A 21084-nucleotide genomic window follows, 5' to 3' on the forward strand; every position below is an offset into this window, starting at 1 on the left:
TGTCGATGAAGCACAGGTACAGAGACAAGTCATTGTAGACAGACAAATAAGTGGATAGACAGATGAAAATAATCAAAAAAAGAATTTGACCCGGACTTGATTCGAACACGCAACCTTCTGATCTGGAGTCAGACGTGCTAAAGTTGCGCCACTGAGTCCACTTAGAGTAATTGTTCGCACACACGCTGTAGCATGTTTTGATCGGCCTTCTGTCGATGAAGCACAGGTAAAGGGACAAGTCATTGCAGATAGACAAATAAGTAGATAGACAGATAGATGAAAGTACTAAAAAGAGAATTTGTCCCGGACGTGATCTGAACATTTAACCTACTGATCTGGAGTCAGACGCGCTACCGTTGCACCTCCGAGTCCGCTCAGGGCAGCCGTTCGCACACACGTGGTATCATGTTTTGCTCGGCCTTCTGCCGGTGAAGCACAGGTAAAGAGACAAGTCATTGTAGACAGGCAAATAAGTAGATAGACAGATAGATGAAAATAACAAAAGAGAGAACTTGACATCGACGTGATTCGAACACGCAACCTTCTGATCTGGAGTCAGACGTCCTACCGGGTCGCCACCGCGTTGAATCAGTGTAGCCGTTCGCACACACGCACTAGAATGTATTGCTCGGCCTTCTGTCGATGAAGCATAGGTAAAGAGAGAAGTCATTGTAGACAGACAAATAAGTAGACAGATAGTTGAAAACAATAAAAAAGAGAATTTGACCCCGACGTGATTCGAACACGCAACCTTCTGATCTGGAGTCAGACGCGCTACCGTTGCGCCACCAAGTCCGCTTGGGGTAGCCGTTCGCACACACGTGGTAGCATGTTTTTCGGCCTTCTGTCGATGAAGCACAGGTAAAGAGACAAGTCATTGTAGACAGACAAATAAGTAGATAGACAGATCGATGAAAATAAGAAAAAAGGAAATTTAATCGAGACGTGATTCAAACTCGCAACCTTCTGATCTGTAGTCAGACATGCTAACATGTCGCCACTAAGTCCATTTAGTGTGGCCGTTCGCACACACGTGGTAGCATGTTTTGCTTGGCCTTCTGTCGAGGAAGCACAGCTAAAGAGAAGAGTCATTGTAGACAGACATATAAGTAGATAGAGAGATAGATGAAAATAATAAAAAGACACTTTTACCCGGACGTGATTCGAACACGCAACCTTCTGATCTGGAGTCAGACGTGCTACCGTGTCGCCATCGAATCCGCTTAGGGTAGCCGTTCGCAAACACGCGGTAGCATGATTTGCTCGGCCTTCTGTCGATGAAGCACAGGTAAAGAGACAAGTCTTTGTAGACAGACAAAAGTGTAGATACACAGATAGATGAATATAATAAATATGCGAATTTGACCCAGACGTGATTCAAACCCGCAACCTTCTGATCTGGAGTCAGATGTGCTAGTGTGTCACCACCGAGTCCACTTTGTGTAGCCGTTCGCACACACGCGGTAGCATGTTTTGCTCGGCCTTGTGTCGATGCTGCACAGGTAAAGAGACAAGTCATTGTAGAGAGACAAATAAGTAGATAGACAGATGAAAATATTGAGAAAGAGAATTTGACCCGGACGCGATTCGAACACGCAACCTTCTGATCTCGAGTCGGACGCTCTAACAGTTCGCCACCGAGTGCACTTAGGGTAGCCGTTCGCACACACGTGGATGCATGTTTTGCTCGGCCTTCTACCGATGAAGCACAGGTAAAGAAACAAGTCGTTGTAGACAGACAAAGAGGTAGATAGACAGATGAAAATAACAAAAACGAGAACTTAACACGGACGTTATTCGAACACGCAACCCTCTGATCTGGGTAAGACGTGCTACTGTGGCGCCACCGAATCCACTTAGCCTAGCCGTTCGCACACACGCGGTAGCTTGTTTTGCACGGCCTTCTGTCGATGAAGCACAGGTAACGAGACAAGTCATTGTAGACAGACAAATAAGTAGATAGACAAATAGATGAAAATATTAAAAAAGAGAATTTGACCCGGACGTGATTCGAACACGCAACCTTCTGATCTGGAGTCAGACGTGCTTCCGTGTCGCCACCGAGTCCACTTAGTGAAGCCGTTCGTACACACGGGGTAGCATGTTTCGCTCGGCCTTCTGTCGATGAAGCACAGGTAAAGAGACAAGTCATCGTGGACAGACAAATAAAAAGATAAATAGATGAAAATAATAAGAAAGAGAATATGACCCGGACGTGATTCGAACACGCAACCTTCTGATCTGGAGTCAGACGTGCTACCGTGTCGCCACCGAGTCTTTTTTTTTTTATTGCCTTGCAAATCATGACTGTTCACATTTTACATATTTACATATGGGTCCATATTCAAGTGCGTCACAAAATACACCCACAGAGTTCATTGAGGTACCGTCAGCTCTTGGCTGACTATTAATCAATACTTGGGCTTTCGTAACAATCGCTCAATGCACCCAATCCAGTCTGGCAGATCCTCTTGGCTTTTCAGCATTTCAAGAAAATGGCACACAGATTTGCAAAAATATTGGCGCACAGCTAGCACTTCTACATCCGCGTTTTCAAAGGCACATCGGGTTTTCCATATACTGTGCAGGCGCAGAAGCATGATAAGATCATAAGGTACGCCTGCCTCATTTTTAACCGAAAGAAAACGGATGCCATGTGGACTTAACGGTAATTCTTTTTTCAAGGTTCTTTGCAGTATATCCCAGAAAAAGACCCCACTCCAGCAATCTATAAACACGTGTTCAATTGTTTCCGGTTTATTACACAAGTGGCAATTTGTGCTCCATGGCACGAATATTCCCTTATCCTGCAACCACGTTTTAACTGGTAAGGTACCAGTATGTAATTTAAAAAAGAAGTTTTGACCCCTGGCGCTACAAGCATTCTTTTAACACGTTTCAGTACATCCTGTCCTGGGCCTGCACAATATAGCTGACGGTACAATGGAACAGGCAGTAAAACATCGACAAGGTCTCTATACAATTTTTTACGTGGTACTTCAGCCAGATACTCTAACGAAAATCTTACTGACAAAAAGCGGAAAGACGAAACAACTTCTTTTAAATACCCTTGTATTGGTCCTTGCATATTTGATGATGATACGAGAAATCCCGGCAGCACTCTAGATAACCTTAGTTGTATAACAGTTCTCAAAAAGGGGTCATCCACATCACGCAGAAAAAGGAAACGATTGACAAGTTGTCTTATGTACAAATGAACTAATCCGAGTCCACCATCTCTAACTTTTCTGAAAAGGTTTGTGCGGCTTGATCTTTCCCATACAGAGCTCCATATAAAAATTGCAAATACTCTGTGTATTTTCTGTACACTTATTCTACTGCAGTGCAAAACCTGCATTACGTACCACAGCTTGCTCACCAGAAACAAGTTGCATGTTGTGGCCCGTGCGAATATCGAAATACCCCAACCTTTCCATTTTTCTACATCATTGCGCAATGCCTGTGTTTCTTTTTTCCAATACGGTTTACTGTCATGATAGAACTCCAGCGGCACTCCTAAATACTTCACTGGTGTTTCCTGCCATTTAATGTTTAGAAATACTCTTGGCGTGACGTCCCATTCCCCATGCCAAAAGCCAAGGCACTTATCCCAGTTCACGGCACTACCACTCGCCTGGCAAAAAGTTTTCACGGCATTTACAGCATGCATTATACTCTCATAATTTGTACAGAAAACTGCAATGTCGTCTGCGTATGCGAGGAGGCTAACCTCAGCTTCATGCAGTTTAAAGCCGCTTATTGCAGGGTTATTAATTACACTTAAGCAGAAAGGTTCAATGAAAATAGCAAAAAGCAGGGGCGATAGTGGACACCCCTGTCTTACTGACCGCAGCACAGGTATACGCTCACCCGCAGTTTTATTTAATACCAATCTCGTTGTGCATCCAGTGTAAGCCATGCGCACTCCTTCGCTAATCAAACTCCCTACGTTAATGTGCTCAAGTAATGAAAGGAGCACGTCGTGCGGCACGCGATCAAATGCCTTTTCGAGGTCAATTTGAAGCATGGCAACATTGAGATGCATAACGTCACAACTTTCTAGGATTGATCGTGCTATGTTTATGTTGGTCATTATTTTCCTTCCCTTTATGCCACAAGTTTTGTGGGGCCCAATCAGTTTTGTCATAACTGTCTGGAGTCTTCTGGCCAATATTTTCATCAATATTTTATAGTCAACATTAGTTAGGCTAATTGGTCTATAAGCAGTAACACTTCTTAACTTCGCGGGATCTTCTGTTTTAGGTGTTAAGACCGTGTGGGCTGACAAAAACGATGGTGGAAGTTGTTTACACTTAAAAGCCTCGTTAAATACCTCCCTCAAAATAGGTGAAACTACGTGTTTGAATTCCTTGTAGACTGCAGCACTAAGGCCATCTGGTCCTGGAGACTTACCATTGTTTAACTTATCAATTGCTTTTTCAACTTCTCGCTCTGTTATAGGCAATTCTAAAATTTTCTTTCTTTCATCATCAAGTCTTGGCATTAATGAAATGAAATCGCTATTAAAACGTTCTGCGTGTACACTGGTTGGTGTGAATAACTCTTTGTAATATTCGAAAAAAGCACCGGCTATTGCTTCTTTCGTATGGCACCTTGTTCCTTTATATTCCATTTCTCTTATTTCATTATTACAGGCATGTCTCTTCTCAGCTCCAAGAGCTCGTTTTGTTGGCATTTCTCCCGCTACCAAGTTTTCTGCTCGAGCTCGAATCAATGCTCCACGATAACGTTCTTGGTCTATCAACTCTAGCTTCTTTTTAGTTATGTTTATCTCCTCTGAAAATGTTCCGGCCTTAGTACATTCATCCGCTACTAACTGTTGCAAGTTTTCACGCAAACGCACTTCAAGTTCTTTTTCAGCATGTCTCAGGATACTGGCTCTCTCAAGTGCTTTCAGTTTAATGGTCTGTTTAAATATTTCCCACTTATGTCCCCAGGATTCAAGTGTTCTATTTGCTAAGTCTTCTATGCCCTCTAGAAAAATCCGATTAAACTCTTCATCCTTTAGTAGCTTTACATTAAATTTCCCGAGGTCCCAAGAGAAATTTTTTTATTCCTTTTATGTTTACCCATTGAGAATGAAACCAAACAATGATCACTAAACGTAACAGGTGTAACTCTGTAATCATGGCACGAAGGAATGATTTCGGAAGACACATATACTCTGTCAAGTATAGCATGGCTTGAACGCTGAAAGTGGGTAAACATAACCCCTTTTCCACTGCAAAGACATTCACCCACGTCCTCTAGCTGAGCTTTCGCCACCATATCAATTAGAACGGCAGTGCTTGAATTTCTGTATGACCTGGAACTTGATTAATCTATACTCGAACAAACGCAGTTGAAATCCCCAGCCAAAATTAGTTTACGTTCACATTTTAAATACGCATCAAGTTTTTCAAAAAACTCCTTTCGATCTTGAATCACAGTGGGTGCGTACACACAGATTACTCTCCATTTTTCTCTTGGTAGGGATAAATCACATATAATAAAACGACCCGCCTCGCAGGTGGTTACAGACTCCACTTTCGCATTTAGGCTCTGCCGAATTAACAAGAGGCAACCTGCAGACGCACCTACCGCGTGACAAACGCACACATCAAACACTCTTGTGAAAGGCTGCACCATTCGCTCAGCATGCTCTTCACTCTCTACTTTAGTTTCCTGTACAGCGACGATGTCCAGATCTTGTTCTAAAATCAGGCGGTAAAGCTGGTTTTGCCGCCGTTTGGCAGAAAGCCCACGTACATTTAGCGTCGCCAATCTAATCGTCGCCATCGTGATGAGAGAAAGCCGAGCGAAAGACGCTTACCTTACCAACACCTAAACAACTGTCCGGCCGACGCTCACGGCGTCGTCCCGTCGCCGCCGCGTGAAAGCGACGACGAACGCAGGCGGCCAGCACCGCGAGACTTTTTGGAGCCAGCCACTCGCCACTGCCCTTGATCTTCCTGGGTCAGACGCTGCTGGGACGCCGCGTCTTCCTCATTCAGGCGGCGCTTTACTGGCGTAGCTTCAACTGTATCCATGTCCGAAGTAGCGTCGGACCCGATGACTGGTTCAGCCTTGTGCTGGGTTTCCATTTGAGTCGAACGCCGTGGTGTTGGAGTGCCCACAACCGTATTTTCATCTGTGCCTGCGTCTTGCTTAGGTGTCTCCGTCTTTTCCTCGCTGGTCGCCACTGCATGAGACGCCTCCTCTCCTGCCTTCGACGCCGCGGCCCTCTCTGCTTCCTCTTCATCCATGAGCAATTCACTGTGGTCGGCATTTGTTGCTCGACTTGCTGCACTGTCATAGGAACGAGTACAGTCCGCCTGCTCATGCCCAAAAGCGCGACAACCAGCACACCTGGGCACCCTGCAGTCGCGACGAATGTGTCCCGTGTTCCGGCAACGCAGGCACAGCGGTGCTCTTCCTGGCACGACCACCAGTGCCATGCCACTTCCGAGACGCATCTGGTAGGGTATGCGATCCGTAGTAACGCCTTCTTTGAGTAGTAGCCGAACGAATCTTGTGGTTGACTCAACTCCTTCGAAGTCTTCGTCTCTCCACTTGTCGCTGATAACCTCTTTCACTTCACCGTACTCCCGGAAAGCACGCCGTACAGTCTCTGCGTTGACGTCAAAGGCTACCCAATGCAACTTGAGACGCACCTCTTGCCTTTCTGGGTCGACGACGACGCAGGGCCGGTCTTTCACGGAGAGTAGGCCAGCGTCCAGAACTATCTTCTTGGCTTCATCTGTCTTCATGTTAAGAAGCCAGACGTGCGACATCTGATACGCTCCTATGCCGCTTACCTCTTGAATGATGCCTAGTTCCTTGAGCGGCTTTCGGAAGTTGTTAATCCCGTACGGACGCGCTGCGATATCGCAGTGCAGAACCAACGTGCGTCTGAGTCCTTCTCCTGTGGGCAGTGGTGGCAGAATTAAACGGTAGTCCTTGGGAAGCGATGTGCACGAGAAACCGCGGCTAGCGTCGGCCGCTGTAACAGCTCTTGAGGAGCCTGCCATCCTGCGTCCGCACGCGTCGGTGACCAGAAGCAGAATGTGTCGCCACCGAGTCCGTTAGCTAACCACTCGCACACACGTGGTAGCATGTTTTGCTCGGCCTTCTGTCGATGAAGCACAGGTAAAGAGACAAGTCATTGTAGACATACAGATAAGTAGATAGACAGATAGATGAAAATAATAAAAAAGAGGATTTGACCCGGACGTGATTCGAACACGCAACCTTGTGATCTGGAGTCAGACGTGCTACCGTATGGCCACCCAGTACACTGAGTGTAGCCGTTGGCACACACGCGGTAGCATGTTTTGCTCGGCCTTCTGTCGATGAAGCACAGGTAAAGAGACAAGTCATTGTAGACAGACAAATAAGTGAATAGACAGACGAAAATATTAAAAAAAAGAATTTGACCCGGACTTGATTCGAACACGCAACCTTCTGATCTGGAGTCAGACGTGCTAAAGTTGCGCCACTGAGTCCGCTTAGAGTAACCGTTCGCAAACACGCGGTAGCATGTTTTGCTCGGCCTTATGTCGATGAAGCACAGGTAAAGAGACAAGTCATTTCAGACAGACAAATAAGTAGATAGACAGATAGATGAAAATAATAAAAAGAGAATTTGACCCGGACGTGATTCGAACATTTAACCTACTGATCTGGAGTCAGACGCGCTACCGTTGCACCTCCGAGTCCGCTCAGGGCAGCCGTTCGCACACACGCAGTAGCATGTATTGCTCGGCCTTCTGTCGATGAAGCATAGGTGAAGAGAGAAGTCATTGTAGACAGACAAATAAGTAGATAGACAGATTGATGAAAATAAGAAAAAAGGAAATTTGATCCAGACATGATTCATACTCGCAACCTTCTGATCTGGAGTCAGGCATGCTAACATGTCGCCACCGAGTCCGTTTAGGGTGGCCGTTCGCACACACGTGGTAGCATGTTTAGCTCGGCCTTCCGTCGAGGAAGCACAGCTAAAGAGAAGAGTCATTGTAGACAGACAAATAAGTAGATAGAAAGATAGATGAAAATAATAAAGAGGGACTTTTACCCGGACGTGGTTCGAACACGCAACCTTCTGATCTGGAGTCAGACGTGCTACCGTGTCGCCATCGAATCCGCTTAGGGTAGTCGTTCGCACACACGCGGTAGCATGATTTGCTCGGCCTTCTGTCGATGAAGCACAGGTAAAGAGACATGTCATTGTAGACAGAAAAATAAGTAGATAGACAGATGAAAATAATAAAAAGAGAGCTTGACCCGGACGTGATTCGAACACGCAACCTTCCGATCTGGAGCCAGACGTGCTACCGGGTTGCTACCGAGTCCACTTAGTGTAGCCGTACGCACACACGCGGTAGCATGTTTTGCTCGGCCTTCTGTCGATGCAGCACTGGTAAAGAGACAAGTCGTTGTAGACAGACAATTAGGTAGATAGACAGATGAAAATAATAAGAAAGAGAATTTGACCCGGACGCGATTCGAACATGCAACCTTCTGATCTGGAGTCGGACGCGCTAACAGTTCGCCACCGAGTCCATTTAGGGTAGCCGTTTGCACACACGTGGTAGCATGTTTTGCTCGGCCTTCTATCGATGAAGCGCAGGTAAAGAAACAAGTCGTTGTAGACAGACAAATAAAAAGTTAAACAGATGAAAATGATAAAAAAGAGAATTTGACCCGGACGTGATTCGAACACGCAACCTTCTGACCTGGAGTCAGACGTGCTACCGTGTCGCCATCGAGTCCGTTAGGTAACCATTCGCACAGACGTGGTAGCATGTTTTGCTCGGTCTTCTGTCGATGAAGCACAGATAAAGAGACAAGTCATTGCAGACATACAAATAAGTAGATAGACAGATTGATGAAAATAAGAAAAAAGGAAATTTGATCCAGACGTGATTCAAACTCGCGACCTTCTGATCTGTAGTCAGACATGCTAACATGTCGCCACTGAGTCCGTTTAGTGTGGCCGTTCGCACACACGTGGTAGCATGTTTTGCTTGGCCTTCTGTCGAGGAAGCACAGCTAAAGAGAAGAGTCATTGTAGACAGACAAATAAGTAGATAGACAGATAGATGAAAATAACAAAAAAGAGAACTTCACATCGACGTGATTCGAACACGCAACCTTCTGATCTGGAGTCAGACGTCCTACTGGGTCGCCACCGAGTTGACTTAGTGTTGCCGTGCGCACACACGCAGTAGCATGTATTGCTCGGCCTTCTGTCGATGAAGCTTAGGTTAAGAGAGAAGTTATTGTAGACAGACAAATAAGTAGACAGATAGTTGAAAACAATTAAAAAGAGAATTTGACCTCGACGTGATTCGAACACGCAACCTTCTGATCTGGAGTCAGACGCGCTATCGATGCGCCTCCGAGTCCGCTTAGGGTAGCCGTTCGCGCACACGTGGTAGCATGTTTTCTCGGCCTTCTGTCGATGAAGCACAGGTAAAGACACAAGTAATTGTAGACAGACAAATAAGTAGATAGACAGATTGATGAAAATAAGAAAAAAGGAAATTTGATCCAGACGTGATTCATACTCGCAACCTTCTGATCTGGAGTCAGACATGCTAAGATGTCGCCACCGAGTCCGTTTAGGGTGGCCGTTCGCACACACGTGGTAGCATGCTTTGCTCGGCCTTCTGTCGATGAAGCACAGCTAAAGAGAAGAGTACTTGTAGACAGACAAATAAGTAGATAGACAGATAGATGAAAATAATAAAAAGAGACTTTTACCCGGACGTAATTCGAACACGCAACCTTCTGATCTGGAGTCAGACGTGCTACCGTGTCGCCATCAAATCCGCTTAGGGTAGCCGTTCGCGCACACGCGGTAGCATGTTATTTCGGCCTTCTGTCGATGAAGCACAGTTGTAGAGACAAGTCATTGTAGACAGACAAATAAGTAGGTAGACAGATTGATGACAATGAGAAAAAAGGAAATTTGATCCAGACGTGATTCAAACTCGCAACCTTCTGATCTGTAGTCAGACATGCTAACATGTCGCCACCGAGTCCGTTTAGTGTGGCCGTTCGCACACACGTGGTAGCATGTTTTGCTTGGCCTTCTGTCGAGGAAGCACAGCTAAAGAAAAGAGTCATTGTAGACAGACAAATATGTAGACAGACAGATAGATGAAAATAATAAAAAGAGACTTTTACCCGGACGTGATTCGAACACGCAACCTTCCGATCTGGAGTCAGACGTGCTACCGCGTCGCCATCGAATCCGCTTAGGGTAGCCGTTCGCACACACGCGGTAGCATGATTTGCTCGGCCTTCTGTCGATGAAGCACAGGTAAAGAGACAAGTCTTTGTAGACAGACAAATAAGTAGATACACAGATAGATGAAAATAATAAATAAGCGAATTTGACCCGGACGTGATTCAAACTCGCAACCTTCTGATCTGGAATCAGACGTGCTAAAGTTGCGCCACCGAGTCCGCTTAGGGTAGCCGTTCGCACACACGTGGTAGCATGTTTTGCACAGCCTTATGTCGATGAAGCACAGGTAAAGGGACAAGTCATTTTAGACAGACAAATAAGTAGATAGACAGATAGATGAAAATAATAAAAAGAGAATTTGACCCGGACGTGATTCGAACATTTAACCTACTGATCTGGAGTCAGACGCGCTACCGTTGCACCTCCGAGTCCGCTCAGGGCAGCCGTTCGCACACACGTAGTAGCATGTTTTGCTCGGCCTTCTGTCGATGAAGCACAGGTAAAGAGACAAGTCATTGTAGACAGACAAATAAGTAGATAGACAGATAGATGAAAATAACAAAAAAGAGAACTTCACATCGACGTGATTTGAACACGCAACCTTCTGATCTGGAGTCAGACGTCCTACTGGGTCGCCACCGAGTTGACTTAGTGTTGTCGTGCGCTCACACGCAGTAGCATGTATTGCTCGGCCTTCTGTCGATGAAGCTTAGGTCAAGAGAGAAGTCATTGTAGACAGACAAATAAGTAGACAGATAGTTGAAAACAATTAAAAAGAGAATTTGACCTCGACGTGATTCGAACACGCAACCATCTGATCTGGAGTCAGACGCGCTATCGATGCGCCACCGAGTCCGCTTAGGGTAGCCGTTCGCGCACACGTGGTAGCATGTTTTCTCGGCCTTCTGTCGATGAAGCACAGGTAAAGAGACAAGTAATTGTAGACAGACAAATAAGTAGATAGACAGATTGATGAAAATAAGAAAAAAGGAAATTTGATCCAGACGTGATTCATACTCGCAACCTTCTGATCTGGAGACAGACATGCTAACATGTCGCCACCGAGTCCGTTTAGGGTGGCCGTTCGCACACACGTGGTAGCATGCTTTGCTCGGCCTTCTGTCGATGAAGCACAGCTAAAGAGAAGAGTACTTGTAGACAGACAATTAAGTAGATAGACAGATAGATGAAAATAATAAAAAGAGACTTTTACCTGGACGTAATTCGAACACGCAACCTTCTCATCGGGAGTCAGACGTGCTACCGTGTCGCCATCGAATCCGCTTAGGGTAGCCGTTCGCGCACACGCGGTAGCATGATTTGCTCGGCCTTCTGTCGATGAAGCACAGGTAAAGAGACATGTCATTGTAGACAGACAAATAGGTAGATAGACAAATGAAAATAATAAAAAGAGAACTCTACCCGGACGTGATTCGAACACGCAACCTTCTGATCTGGAGTCAGACGCGCTACCGTTGCGCCACCGAGTCCGCTTAGGGAAGCCGTTCGCACACACGTGGTAGCATGTTTTTTCGGCCTTCTGTCGATGAAGCACACGTAAAGAGACAAGTCATTGTAGCCAGACAAATAGGTAGATAGACAGAATGATAAAAATAAGAAAAAAGGAACTTTGATCCAGACGTGATTCAAGCTTGCAACCTTATGATCTGTAGTCAGACATGCTAACATGTCGCCACCGAGTCCGTTTAGGGTGGCCGTTTGCACACACGTGGTAGCATGTTTTGCTCGGCCTTCTGTCGATGAAGCACAGGTAAAGAGACAAGTCGTTGTAGACAGACAAATAAGTAGATAGACAGATAGATGAAAATATTAAAAAAGAGAACCTAACACGGACGTGATTCGAACACGCAACCCTCTGAGCTGGAGTCGGACGTGCTACCGTGTCGCCACCGAGTCCACTTTGTGTAGCCGTTCGCACACACGCGATAGCATGTTTTTCTCGGCCTTCTGTCGATGTAGCACAGGTAAAGAGACAAGTCATTGTAGACAGACAAATAAGTAGATAGACAGATGAAAATAATAAGAAAAAGAATTTGACCCGGACGCGATACGAACACGTAACCTTCTGATCTGGAGTCGGAGGCGCTAACAGTTCGCCACCGAGTCCACTTAGAGTAATTGTTCGCACACACGCTGTAGCATGTTTTGCTCGGCCTTCTGTCGATGAAGCACAGGTAAAGGGACAAGTCATTGCAGATAGACAAATAAGTGAATAGACAGATAGATGAAAGTACTAAAAACAGAATTTGACGCGGACGTGATTATAACACGCAACCTTCTGATCTGGAGTCAGACGTGCTAAAGTTGCGCCACCGAGTCCGCTTAGGGTAGCCGTTCACCCACACGTGGTAGCATGTTTTGCACGGCCTTATGTCGATGAAGCGCAGGTAAAAGGACAAGTCATTTTAGACAGACAAATAGGTAGATAGACAGATAGATGAAAATAATAAAAAGAGAGTTTGACCCGGACGTGATTCGAACATTTAACCTACTGATCTGGAGTCAGACGCGCTACCGTTGCACCTCCGAGTCCGCTCAGGGCAGCCGTTAGAACACACGTGGTAGCATGTTTTGCTCGGCCTTCTGTCGATGAAGCACAGGTAAAGAGACAAGTCATTGTATACAGACAAATAAGTAGATAGACAGATAGATGAAAATAACAAAAGAGAGAAATTGACATCGACGTGATTCGAACACGCAACCTTCTGATCTGGAGTAAGACGTCCTACCGGGTCGCCACCGAGTTGACTTAGTGTAGCCGTTCGCACACACGTGGTAGCATGTTTTTTGGCCTTCTGTCGATGAAGCACAGTTAAAGAGACAAGTCATTGTAGACAGACAAATAAGTAGATAGACAGATTGATGAAAATAAGAAAAAAGGAAATTTGATCCAGACGTGATTCAAACTCGCGACCTTCTGATCTGTAGTCAGACATGCTAACATGTCGCCACCGAGTCCGTTTAGTGTGGCCGTTCACACACACGTGGTAGCATGTTTTGCTTGGCCTTCTGTCGAGGAAGCACAGCTAAAGAGAAGAGTCATTGTAGACAGACAAATAAGTAGATAGACAGATAGATGAAAATAAAAAAAGAGACTTTTACCCGGACGTGATTCGAACACGCAACCTTCTGATCTGGAGTCAGACGTGCTTACGTGTCGCCATCGAATCCGCTTAGGGTAGCCGTTCGCACACACGCGGTAGCATTATTTGCTCGGCCTTCTGTCGATGAAGCACAGGTAAAGAGACAAGTCTTTGTAGACAGACAAATAAGTAGATACACAGATAGATGGAAATAATAAATAAGCGAATTTCACCCGGACGTGATTCAAACTCGCAACCTTCTGATCTGGAATCAGACGTGCTAAAGTTGCGCCACCGAGTCCGCTTAGGGTAGCCGTTCGCACACACGTGGTAGCATGTTTTGCACAGCCTTATGTCGATGAAGCACAGGTAAAGGGACAAGTCATTTTAGACAGACAAATAAGTAGATAGACAGATAGATGAAAATAATAAAAAGAGAATTTGACCCGGACGTGATTCGAACATTTAACCTACTGATCTGGAGTCAGACGCGCTACCGTTGCACCTCCGAGTCCGCTCAGGGCAGCCGTTCGCACACACGTAGTAGCATGTTTTGCTCGGCCTTCTGTCGATGAAGCACAGGTAAAGAGACAAGTCATTGTAGACAGACAAATAAGTAGATAGACAGATAGATGAAAATAACAAAAAAGAGAACTTCACATCGACGTGATTCGAACACGCAACCTTCTGATCTGGAGTCAGACGTCCTACTGGGTCGCCACCGAGTTGACTTAGTGTTTCCGTGCGCACACACGCAGTAGCATGTATTGCTCGGCCTTCTTTCGATGAAGCTTAGGTTAAGAGAGAAGTCATTGTAGACAGACAAATAAGTAGACAGATAGTTGAAAACAATTAAAAAGAGAATTTGACCTCGACGTGATTCGAACACGCAACCTTCTGATCTGGAGTCAGACGCGCTATCGATGCGCCACCGAGTCCGCTTAAGGTAGCCGTTCGCGCACACGTGGTAGCATGTTTTCTCGGCCTTCTGTCGATGAAGCACAGGTAAAGAGACAAGTGATTGTAGACAGACAAATAAGTAGATAGACAGATTGATGAAAATGGGAAAAAAGGAAATTTGATCCAGACGTGATTCATACTCGCAACCTTCTGATCTGGAGTCAGACATGCTAACATGTCGCCACCGAGTCGGTTTATGGTGGCCGTTTGCACACACGTGGTAGCATGCTTTGCTCGGCCTTCTGTCGATGAAGCACAGCTAAAGAGAAGAGTACTTGTAGAGAGACAATTAAGTAGATAGACAGATAGATGAAAATAATAAAAAGAGACTTTTACCCGGACGTAATTCGAACACGCAACCTTCTGATCTGGAGTCAGACGTGCTACCGTGTCGCCATCGAATCCGCTTAGGGTAGCCGTTCGCGCACACGCGGTAGCATGATTTGCTCGGCCTTCTGTCGATGAAGCACAGGTAAAGAGACATGTCATTGTAGACAGACAAATAGGTAGATAGACAAATGAAAATAATAAAAAGAGAACTTGACCCGGACGTGATTTGAACACGCAACCTTCTGATCTGGAGTCAGACGCGCTACCGTTGCGCCACCGAGTACGCTTAGGGAAGCCGCTCGCACACACGTGGTAGCATGTTTTTTCGGCCTTCTGTCGATGAAGCACAGGTAAAGAGACAAGTCATTGTAGCCAGACAAATAGGTAGATAGACAGAAAGATAAAAATAAGAAAAAAGGAAATTTGATCCAGACGTGATTCAAGCTCGCAACCTTCTGATCTGTAGTCAGACATGCTAACATGTCGCCACCGAGTCCGTTTAGGGTGGCCGTTTGCACACACGTGGTAGCATGTTTTGCTCGGCCTTCTGTCGATGAAGCACAGGTAAAGAGACAAGTCGTTGTAGACAGACAAATAGGTGGATAGACAGATGAAAATAATAAAAAAAAAGAATTTGACCCGGACTTGATTCGAACACGCAACCTTCTGATCTGGAGTCAGACGTGCTAAAGTTGCGCCACTGAGTCCGCTTAGAGTAATTGTTCGCACACACGCTGTAGCATGTTTTGCTCGGCCTTCTGTCGATGAAGCACAGGTAAAGGGACAAGTCATTGCAGATAGACAAATAAGTAGATAGACAGATAGATGAAAGTACTAAAAAGAGAATTTGACCCGGACGTGATTCGAACATTTAACCTACTGATCTGGAGTCAGACGCGCTACCGTTGCACCTCCGAGTCCGCTCAGGGCAGCCGTTAGCACACACGTGGTAGCATGTTTTGCTCGGCCTTCTGTCGATGAAGCACAGGTAAAGAGACAAGTCATTTTAGACAGACAAATAAGTAGATAGACAGATAGATGAAAATAACAAAAGAGAGAACTTGACATTGACGTGATTCCAACACGCAACCTTCTGATCTGGAGTAAGACGTCCTACCGGGTCGCCACCGAGTTGACTTAGTGTAGCCGTTCGCACACACGTGGTAGCATGTTTTTTTGGCCTTCTGTCGATGAAGCACAGTTAAAGAGACAAGTCATTGTAGACAGACAAATAAGTGGATAGACAAATTGATGAAAATAAGAAAAAAGGAAATTTGATCCAGACGTGATTCAAACTCGCAACCTTCTGATCTGTAGTCAGACATGCTAACATGTCGCCACCGAGTCCGTTTAGTGTGGCCGTTCGCACACACGTGGTAGCATGTTTTGCTTGGCCTTCTGTCGAGGAAGCACAGCTAAAGAGAAGAGTTATTGTAGACAGACAAATAAGTAGATAGACAGATAGATGAAAATAATAAAAAGAGACTTTTACCCGGACGTGATTCGAACACGCAACCTTCTGATCTGGAGTCAGACGTGCTACCGTGTCGCCATCGAATTCGCTTAGGGTAGCCGTTCGCACACATGCGGTAGCATGATTTGCTCGGCCTTCTGTCAATGAAGCACAGGTAAAGAGACAAGTCTTTGTAGACAGACAAATAAGTAGATACACAGATAGATGAAAATAATAAATAAGCGAATTTGACCCGGACGTGATTCAAACTCGCAACCTTCTGATCTGGAGTCAGACGTGCTACCGTGTCGCCACCGAGTCCACTTAGTGAAGCCGTTCGTACACACGCGGTAGCATGTTTCGCTCGGCCTTCTGTCGATGAAGCACAGGTAAAGAGACAAGTCATCGTAGACAGACAAATAAAAAGATAAAAAGATGAAAATAATAAAAAAGAGAATTTGACCCGGACGTGATTCGAACACGCAACCATCTGATCTGGAGTCAGACGTGCTACCGTGTCGCCACGGAGTCCACTTAGTGAAGCCGTTCGTACACACGCGGTAGCATGTTTCGCTCGGCCTTCTGTCGATGAAGCACAGGTAAAGAGACAAGTCATGGTAGACAGACAAATAAAAAGATAAAAAGATGAAAATAATAAAAAAGAGAATTTGACCCGGACGTGATTCGAACACGCAACCATCTGATCTGGAGTCAGACGTGCTACCGTGTCGCCACGGAGTCCACTTAGTGAAGCCGTTCGTACACACGCGGTAGCATCTTTCGCTCGGCCTTCTGTCGATGAAGCACAGGTAAAGAGACAAGTCATCGCAGACAGACAAATAAAAAGATAAATAGATGAAAATAATAAAAAAGAGAATATACCCGGACGTGATTCGAACACGCAACCTTCTGATCTGGAGTCAGACGTGCTACCGTGTCGCCACCGAGTCCGTTAGGTACCAATTCGCACACACGTGGTGGCATGTTGGCCTTCTGTCGATGAAGGACAGGTAAAGAGACAAGTCATTGTATACATACAGATAAGTAGATAGACAGATAGATGAAAATAATAAAAAAGAGGCTTTGACCCGGACGTGATTCGAACACGATACCTTGTGATATGGAGTCAGACGTGCTACCGTATCGCCACCCAGTACACTTAGTGTAGCCGTTCAAACACACGCGGTAGCATGTTTTGCTCGGCCTCTGTCGATGAAGCACAGGTAAAGAGACAAGTCATTTTAGACAGACAAATAAGTGAATAGACAGATGAAAATAATAAAAAAAAGGAAATTTGATCCAGACGTGATTCAAGCTCGCAACCTTCTGATCTGTAGTCAGACATGCTAACATGTCGCCACCGAGTCCGTTTAGGGTGGCCGTTTGCACACACGTGGTAGCATGTTTTGCACGGCCTTATGTCGATGAAGCACAGGTAAAGGGACAAGTCATTTTAGACAGACAAATAAGTAGATAGACAGATAGATGAAAATAATAAAAAGAGAATTTGACCCGGACGTGATTCGAACATATAACCTACTGATCTGGAGTCAGACGCGCTACCGTTGCACCTCCGAGTCCGCTCAGGGCAGCCGTTCGCAGACACGTAGTAGCATGTTTTGCTCGGCCTTCTGTCGATGAAGCACAGGTAAAGAGACAAGTCATTGTAGACAGACAAATAAGTAGATAGACAGATAGATGAAAATAACAAAAAAGAGAACTTCACATCGACGTGATTCGAACACGCAACCTTCTGATCTGGAGTCAGACGTCCTACTGGGTCGCCACCGAGTTGACTTAGTGTTGCCGTGCGCACACACGCAGTAGCATGTATTGCTCGGCCTTCTGTCGATGAAGCTTAGGTTAAGGGAGAAGTCATTGTAGACAGACAAATAAGTAGACAGATAGTTGAAAACAATTAAAAAGAGAATTTGACCTCGACGTGATTCGAACACGCAACCTTCTGATCTGGAGTCAGACGCGCCATCGATGCGCCACCGAGTCCGCTTAGGGTAGCCGTTCGCGCACACGTGGTAGCATGTTTTCTCGGCCTTCTGTCGATGAAGCACAGGTGAAGAGACAAGTCATCGTAGACAGACAAATAAAAAGATAAATAGATGAAAATAATAAAAAAGAGAGTTTGACCGGGAAGTGATTCGAACACGCAACCTTCTGATCTGGAGTCAGACGTGCTACCATGTCGCCATCGAATCCGCTTAGGGTAGCCGTTCGCGCACACGCGGTAGCATGATTTGCTCGGCCTTCTGTCGATGAAGCACAGGTAAAGAGACATGTCATTGTAGACAGACAAATAGGTAGATAGACAAATGAAAATAATAAAAAAAAAAACTTGACCCGGACGTGATTTGAACACGCAACCTTCTGATCTGGAGTCAGACGCGCTACCGTTGCGCCACCGAGTACGCTTAGGGAAGCCGCTCGCACACACGTGGTAGCATGTTTTTTCGGCCTTCTGTCGATGAAGCACAGGTAAAGAGACAAGTCATTGTAGCCAGACAAATAGGTAGATAGACAGAAAGATAAAAATAAGAAAAAAGGAAATTTGATCCAGACGTGATTCAAGCTCGCAACCTTCTGATCTGTAGTCAGACATGCTAACATGTCGCCACCGAGTCCGTTTAGGGTGGCCGTTTGCACACACGTGGTAGCATGTTTTGCTCGGCCTTCTGTCGATGAAGCACAGGTAAAGAGACAAGTCGTTGTAGACAGACAAATAGGTGGATAGACAGATGAAAATAATAAAAAAAAGAATTTGACGCGGACGTGATTAGAACACGCAACCTTCTGATCTGGAGTCAGACGTGCTAAAGTTGCGCCACCGAGTCCGCTTAGGGTAGCCGTTCACCCACACGTGGTAGCATGTTTTGCACGGCCTTATGTCGATGAAGCACAGGTAAAAGGACAAGTCATTTTAGACAGACAAAAGAGGTAGATAGACAGATAGATGAAAATAATCAAAAAAGAGAATTTGACCCGGACGTGATTCGAACATTTAACCTACTGATCTGGAGTCAGACGCGCTACCGTTGCACCTCCGAGTCCGCTCAGGGCAGCCGTTAGAACACACGTGGTAGCATGTTTTGCTCGGCCTTCTGTCGATGAAGCACAGGTAAAGAGACAAGTCATTGTAGACAGACAAATAAGTAGATAGACAGATAGATGAAAATAACAAAAGAGAGAACTTGACATCGACGTGATTCGAACACGCAACCTTCTGATCTGGAGTCAGACGTCCTACCGGGTCGCCACCGAGTTGACTTAGTGTAGCCGTTCGCACACACGTGGTAGCATGTTATTTCGGCCTTCTGTCGATGAAGCACAGTTGTAGAGACAAGTCATTGTAGACAGACAAATAAGTAGGTAGACAGATTGATGACAATGAGAAAAAAGGAAATTTGATCCAGACGTGATTCAAACTCGCAACCTTCTGATCTGTAGTCAGACATGCTAACATGTCGCCACCGAGTCCGTTTAGTGTGGCCGTTCGCACACACGTGGTAGCATGTTTTGCTTGGCCTTCTGTCGAGGAAGCACAGCTAAAGAGAAGAGTCATTGTAGACAGACAAATATGTAGACAGACAGATAGATGAAAATAATAAAAAGAGACTTTTACCCGGACGTGATTCGAACACGCAACCTTCCGATCTGGAGTCAGACGTGCTACCGCGTCGCCATCGAATCCGCTTAGGGTAGCCGTTCGCACACACGCGGTAGCATGATTTGCTCGGCCTTCTGTCGATGAAGCACAGGTAAAGAGACAAGTCTTTGTAGACAGACAAATAAGTAGATACACAGATAGATGAAAATAATAAATAAGCGAATTTGACCCGGACGTGATTCAAACTCGCAACCTTCTGATCTGGAGTCAGACGTGCTAAAGTTGCGCCACCGAGTCCGCTTAGGGTAGCCGTTCGCACACACGTGGTAGCATGTTTTGCACAGCCTTATGTCGATGAAGCACAGGTAAAGGGACAAGTCATTTTAGACAGACAAATAAGTAGATAGACAGATAGATGAAAATAATAAAAAGAGAATTTGACCCAGACGTGATTCGAACATTTAACCTACTGATCTGGAGTCAGACGCGCTACCGTTGCACCTCCGAGTCCGCTCAGGGCAGCCGTTCGCACACACGTAGTAGCATGTTTTGCTCGGCCTTCTGTCGATGAAGCACAGGTAAAGAGACAAGTCATTGTAGACAGACAAATAAGTAGATAGACAGATAGATGAAAATAACAAAAAAGAGAACTTCACATCGACGTGATTGGAACACGCAACCTTCTGATCTGGAGTCAGACGTCCTACTGGGTCGCCACCGAGTTGACTTAGTGTTTCCGTGCGCACACACGCAGTAGCATGTATTGCTCGGCCTTCTTTCGATGAAGCTTAGGTTAAGAGAGAAGTCATTGTAGACAGACAAATAAGTAGACAGATAGTTGAAAACAATTAAAAAGAGAATTTGACCTCGACGTGATTCGAACACGCAACCTTCTGATCTGGAGTCAGACGCGCTATCGATGCGCCACCGAGTCCGCTTAAGGTAGCCGTTCGCGCACACGTGGTAGCATGTTTTCTCGGCCTTCTGTCGATGAAGCACAGGTAAAGAGACAAGTGATTGTAGACAGACAAATAAGTAGATAGACAGATTGATGAAAATGGGAAAAAAGGAAATTTGATCCAGACGTGATTCATACTCGCAACCTTCTGATCTGGAGTCAGACATGCTAACATGTCGCCACCGAGTCGGTTTATGGTGGCCGTTCGCACACACGTGGTAGCATGCTTTGCTCGGCCTTCTGTCGATGAAGCACAGCTAAAGAGAAGAGTACTTGTAGAGAGACAATTAAGTAGATAGACAGATAGATGAAAATAATAAAAAGAGACTTTTACCCGGACGTAATTCGAACACGCAACCTTCTGATCTGGAGTCAGACGTGCTACCGTGTCGCCATCGAATC

At 45.6% G+C, this 21084-nt stretch overlaps 4 non-coding genes across 4 annotated transcripts; all 4 read right to left on the bottom strand.

The window, feature by feature from the left end:
• Nucleotides 1-723: 723 nt before the first annotated feature.
• Nucleotides 724-795, bottom strand: TRNAW-CCA (transfer RNA tryptophan (anticodon CCA)). Its single transcript has one exon. It is a non-coding gene; the product is annotated as a tRNA-Trp (tRNA).
• Nucleotides 796-11676: 10881 nt separating this feature from the next.
• Nucleotides 11677-11748, bottom strand: TRNAW-CCA (transfer RNA tryptophan (anticodon CCA)). Its single transcript has one exon. It is a non-coding gene; the product is annotated as a tRNA-Trp (tRNA).
• A 3115-nt stretch (nucleotides 11749-14863) lies between these two features.
• Nucleotides 14864-14935, bottom strand: TRNAW-CCA (transfer RNA tryptophan (anticodon CCA)). The gene has a single exon. It is a non-coding gene; the product is annotated as a tRNA-Trp (tRNA).
• A 3521-nt stretch (nucleotides 14936-18456) lies between these two features.
• Nucleotides 18457-18528, bottom strand: TRNAW-CCA (transfer RNA tryptophan (anticodon CCA)). Its single transcript has one exon. It is a non-coding gene; the product is annotated as a tRNA-Trp (tRNA).
• Between the last annotated feature and the right edge of the window lie 2556 nt (nucleotides 18529-21084).

The sequence above is a fragment of the Rhipicephalus microplus genome, chromosome 5 (genome assembly GCF_043290135.1).
Source record: "Rhipicephalus microplus isolate Deutch F79 chromosome 5, USDA_Rmic, whole genome shotgun sequence".
NCBI lineage: Eukaryota > Metazoa > Arthropoda > Arachnida > Ixodida > Ixodidae > Rhipicephalus > Rhipicephalus microplus.